This window comes from Gorilla gorilla, chromosome 5, assembly GCF_029281585.2.
Source record: "Gorilla gorilla gorilla isolate KB3781 chromosome 5, NHGRI_mGorGor1-v2.1_pri, whole genome shotgun sequence".
Taxonomy (NCBI): Eukaryota; Metazoa; Chordata; class Mammalia; order Primates; family Hominidae; genus Gorilla; species Gorilla gorilla.
The window spans coordinates 190454991-190460840 of record NC_073229.2 but is presented as its reverse complement, the minus strand read 5'-3'; positions in this window follow the sequence as shown (position 1 = coordinate 190460840).

Genomic DNA, 5850 nt, shown 5'->3' with positions numbered 1-5850 from the left:
AAAATCATAAGGAATTCACACACATAAAAAACTGTTGGAACTAATATATTCAGCAAGTTGTGGGTTATGAGATCAAAATATAGAAATCTTTTTTTTCTATACACCAGCAATGAACAATTTGAAAATGAAATCAAGGAAACGATTTTATTTACAATAGCCTTAAAAACAATAAACATCAAGGAATACAGTTTTAAAAACAAGTGTAAAACTTGTCCTCTGAGGCTATAAAACATCCTTGAAGGAAATTAAAAAAGACCTAAATAAATGGAAAGACATTTAATGTTCATGGATTAGAAGACAATATTGTTAAGATGGCAATACTTCCTAAGGTGATCTAAAGATCAATTCAATCCCCGTAAAAATCCCAGCTGGTTCTTTCAAAAAATGCATAAGCTGATTGTAAAATTCATATGAATATGCAAGGAAACCAGAATAACCAAAGTATTCTTGAAAAAGTACAAAGTTGAAGGACTCACACTTCCTGATTCCAAAACTTAGAACAAAGCTACAATAATCAAGACAGTATCTTATTGAAGTAAGGATATAAATATATATCTATGGAACACAATTGAAAGTCCAGAAGTGAAACACATACTTTTGTGGCCAATTGATGTATGAAAATGGTGCCAAAGCATATCAATGGAGAAAAATCATTTTTTCAACAAATGGTGCTCAGTATCCACATGCAAAATTATGGTGCTGGACCCCTTCCTTATAGCACACATACAAAAACAGAGAATATGCTCAGAATTATTTCAAATATTTGATACTTACTGAGACTTTTTATGGCCCGTCATATGATTGATCTTCATGAAAGTTGTATGTACACTTGAAAAGGACTTGTCTTCTACAGCTATTGGGAGGAGGGCTCTATATGTGCCAATTACTTCAAGTTGGTCCATAGTGTTGAAATCTTCCAAAGCAATACTGATTTTATGTATATTTGTTACATTAATTACAGGAAAAAAAGAAGCATTAAGATTTATAACTCTAATAATTAATTTGTTTATTTGTCCTTTTAGTTCTGTTTATATTTTGTCCTATGACTTTTGAAACTCTGTTTTTAGGTGCATACGTACTTTGCATATTTTTGTCTTTTTGATACATCAATCCTTTTAACATTATAAACTGTGTTGCTGAATCTCTAGTAGTATTCCTTGTCCTGAAGTTTACTTTTTTTCTGATAGTAAAATAACCACACAACTTTCTTATGCATAATTTGCATGATATATCTTTTTTTGACCTTTTACTTTCAACCAGTGTCTTAATAATTAAAATACATTTTTTATAGAGTTTGAAGTTGAGTCTTGCTACTTTACCTGCCTGATAATCACTGTCATTTACCTGGAGTGTCTAGTCCATTTATAATTCATGTTGTTATTGACATGGTACATTTTATGTCTTCTGTGCTGGGATATAATTTTATTTATCCCTGTTGTTCTTTCTCCCAGTTTCTTTCCTTTTCTGTCTTTTTTAAACAATTGAACAAGTCAAATACTTTTTAGTACGTCATTTTTTATCTGTTACATGTACTTTTTACTCATACCTCTCTGGGTTATTATTTATTGGTTGCCTGTTTCCTATTTTACATGGATCACATTGCCTTGCTTTTTCATGTTTTATCACATTTGATTTTTGTTGGGTATTCTTGTAGAAAGGAATAGTTAAGAGTGAAGTAGATGATACTTTCCTGCAAAGAAGAGTGAGCTGGATTCTGCCAGGCTGCAGAAGGGCAGGTCCATCGCCCTGATTTGCAGGTGAGTGGGGTGTGGGTTTGCTGCAGAGAGGGGTGAGCTGGATTCTGCCAGGCTGCAGAAGGGCAGGTCCATTGCCCTGATCCACAGGTGAGTGGGGTCTGGGTTTGCTGCAGTTGTAGCTTGGCTCAGTTCACCATGTGCTGAAATATTTTGAGGGACAATCAGCAGAGCCAAGGGTGTTAACACAGGCATGGTTCCAGGCCCCGTGTGTGTTTCCGAGCCGTTGCCTGGCATTGTCTGGAGGCCTGGGAGGGGCTCCACTCAGGCTTCCACTCTGTCTCCTGTTTTCTGAGACTGGTTCTCTGCACGTGGGTGAGACTCAGCAGGGCTCCCGGGAATGCATCCCGTCTCTCAGGCCCTGCTCCCAGCTTTATCCCTCAGCGCTCAGTGAAGGGCTCCACAGAGGCCTTTGGGGAACGCTGGAAGGCCGGGTGCAGCATTGCCGGTGACTCCAGCCACAGGGATGCCAGCTGGTCACCCACTTACCTGCAGATGCAAACACGTGGCCAGTTTCTCCTGGCCTCCAGCCATTTCGTTTTTGTCATTCTGCTGTGGGTAAGAGCATGCCTGTGGTCTTCACTCCTGTGAGTGGCTTGTCACTTTCTAGAGTTTGGTTTTTTTATGTATCTTTTATCCTCAGAAATCTGATGGGCTGCTAAAACCATTGTCATCTTATAGCTTATCTCTTTCTTTTTCTTGGTAGTTTAAAATCAATAGTTTGAGCAACTTGATTTTTTATTAAAACCAGAAGAAAAAATCCCATGCGTTACTCCTCTATCAAATTATATCCTGAGCTGGTTACTTTTTCACTGCTCATTTTTTTTTGTTTTGTTTTGTTTTCCTGACCAGTGATTGTAAGGAGCCAAGGCCATGCTTCACACCGGCAGGACGTCCCCTTGCTCTCCAGCTGTCTGTGCACGTGCATCTGCGCCTGTGCGTCTCCTCTGCAGATGGAGAGATGGACAGTGGCTCGTGGTGCTGTGTCATCCCCACGCCTGTCTCTGTGCACACTTGTTCTTTCCAAGATGGTTCTCTTGTGTATGTCCTCATTTCTAATAGCACATCTGGATTTTTAAAGTTCTGATATTCACTTTTTTTCCTGAAACTCGGTAGCACTTCTTCCTGAAATATATAATTTAGCATGTGGCCTGCACACAGTGGCCCGCATGCCAGCCTGGCTTTCTTGTGCTTTGCTGACTGTGCAGCCTGACTTTCTGGGGTTCCTCAGAGCCATCACCCAGAGTCCACCGAAGCTCATTCTCCGGGTTTATGTCGGATTCCAGCCTCACAGTTTCCCTATCGTATTTTTGCAAGTTCTCTGGACAATGTCCTTTCACCATGGCCAGACGTCTCTGGGCCTGCCTTTACCCTGGAGGGAACCCTTGTCGTCATAGAAGGAGGATGTGCTCTGGAAGGACGCATCAGGCAGGATGGGCAGTGAGGCGCGCGCTGGACTCCAGGCCTCACCCGTTCCCTCTGGGCACACGTAGGCAGGCACAGCCTGTGTTGATACACAGAACATGAACACCTGAAGACCCCTGGGATTTTTCAGTCACAAAAACCTGAGGGAGCTGCCATTTCTGCCGAGTGTGACATCCATAGTGTCTTCCGGCTGCATTGGAGCTGCTCACTGGAGCTGCCCCAGCCTGGGGCCACCACTGTGCTAAAGAGAAAGTGGCCAGCACATTCGGGGAAAGCTGCCTCTGTCACTGTGTCTCATATTCTGTAAGAGGAGCTCCAAAGCATTTCTGTTGGCCCCATTGGATTAATAGCATTTTTAGTGATATGTCTTTTTCTACATTAAAAAACTGTTATAACTGTTCTGTCCTTCAGGTGCAGACATTGGATGATGTGGGTATGGAGAGAGGCATGTGCTACAGCATATAAAAAATTACCCTTTCCTCTGACAATGAGCACCTTGTCCCTGGTCAAGTCCACCCTACCTGGCCCTTCAACCCTTGGAGAAGTCAGCTTGTATGGGATCATCAGTTATGTTTTAGTAGGTAGCTAGTCAGGCATGAGCAGGGCAGAAGAGCCCCCCTGCCAACACCAGGAATGTTAGGAGAGCATCAGGGGATGGTCAGGTCATTGTTAACTGTCTCTCTCAAATAATAATTGGTCATAACCAATTAAGGCCGTCTCCCAGTAGAAAATACCTGAAGCCAGTGATCAGCAGCTTCCCGAAAAGATCTCAGGACTTGAGCCAGTGGGCTCAAGCATGTGCACTAAGAGGCAAAATGATGAAGTTTAACAGGCATATGATCTTCCTCTAGGAACACTCGATTGGTAAGAGAAAAATGCCTCAAGTGAGCATGTGTACAACTCCAGGAAACACACTGTGCATGTGGCCCCTTCCCAAGAGCTGGCAGGCCACTGCACAGGCAGACAGCCCACCCCAAGGGAAGAATCAGGGGAGAAGGGATGCAAGACCCCAGAAGCATGCCAGCCTATAAAATCCCCATGTCAAAGGTCAAACTGGGCACTTGATCTCTCAAGTTGCCCACCTGGTCCTCTTCCAAGTGTACTTTACTTTTGTTCCTGCTCTAAAATGTTGTAATAAATGTTCATTTCTGTTCTAAAACTTGCCTCAGTGGTCTCTCCCTCTGCCCTGTGCCCCTCGGTCAAATTCTTTCTTCCAAGGAGGCAAAAATCAAGGTTGCTGCAGACCCATACAGACTTACCACCACTAACAATGAAAGGCTCAATCCACCAAAAGGATAGAGCAATCCTAAATGTGCATGTACCAAAAAAAAAAAAAAAAAAAAAAAAAAAAACAGCTTCAATGAACATGAAGCAAGGATGGAAAGACCTGAAAGGAAAAATAGAAAAATAGACAAAAATGGTTTGAAAGATAATCCCTTGAAGTGTAGAAATAGATTTATTTAATGACCCTGCTCTCAGAATAATTTCCTGCACCTCCTATAGGGCGTTTAGAGAAGGGGTCCGCAACCCCTGGGCCACAGACCGGTACTGGTCCATGGCCTGTTAGGAACCAGGCTGCACAGCAGAAGGTGAGTGGCGGGCGAGTGAATGAAGCTTCATCCGTGTTTACAGCCACTCTTCATTACTCACATTACTGCCTGAGCTCCACCTCCTGTCAGATCAACGGTGGCATTAGATTCTCATATGAGCGCAAACCCTATTGTGAACTGCACGTGCGAGGGATCTGGGTTTTGAGCTCCTTATGAGAATCTAACTAATGCCTGATGACCTGAGGTGGAGCTGAGGCAGTAATGCTAGTGCTGGAGTGGCTGCAAATACAGATTAACATTAGCAGAGAGGTTTCCCTGCACAGAGACCATAATACATCAATTGCAAGACTCATATCCCTATCTGTGAGTGGCAAGTGACAATTAAGCTGCCTCTGGTTGCAGGCTTTACAGTGGCAAGTGAGCTGATGCACTTCAATTGCACAGCTGCATCTGGTGGCAGCTTTAAGTCAGAATCCGACACTTATTTTAGTCTGTGCATGGCTTGCCTGTTACTTTGTTGACCATTTCTGTTCCTGCCTCTTTCCCACACTGCACACTTGTCTCAGTCACAGTTTTGGTAAGCCCACAAGCTAACCCTAGCCAAAATGAGTAAAAAATAAATGTCACTAGAGGGCTTCTTTGAAAAGGAAGAAAGACCCAATGATGAGACAGCAGAAGACTCTAAGACTGCCAACAAAAAGAAAGCTGCATTTGAAAGAAAATACCAAGAGTCCTACTTAAATTACAGGTTCATTGTAACAGGTGATTCACATTCTCCAAGTCTACTTTTTGTAATATATGGCGACCGGCTATCCAACAAAGCCATGAAACCTTCAAAACTGCTTCACCACATGGAGACCAAGCATCCTGCATTAAAAGACAAGTCTTTGGAGTTTTCAAAAGAAGAAAATGTGAACACAAAGAACAGAAGCAATTATTGAAGGCCACCACTTCATCAAATGTGTCTGCACTGAGAGCATCACTCTTAGTGGCTAACCGCATTGCTGAAGCTAAGAAGCCCTTTACTGCTAGTGAAGAGCTGATCCTGCCTGCTGCTAAGGACGTTTGTTGTGAACTTTTAGGAAAGGCTGCAGTTCAAAAGGTGGCAGGTGTTCCTCTTT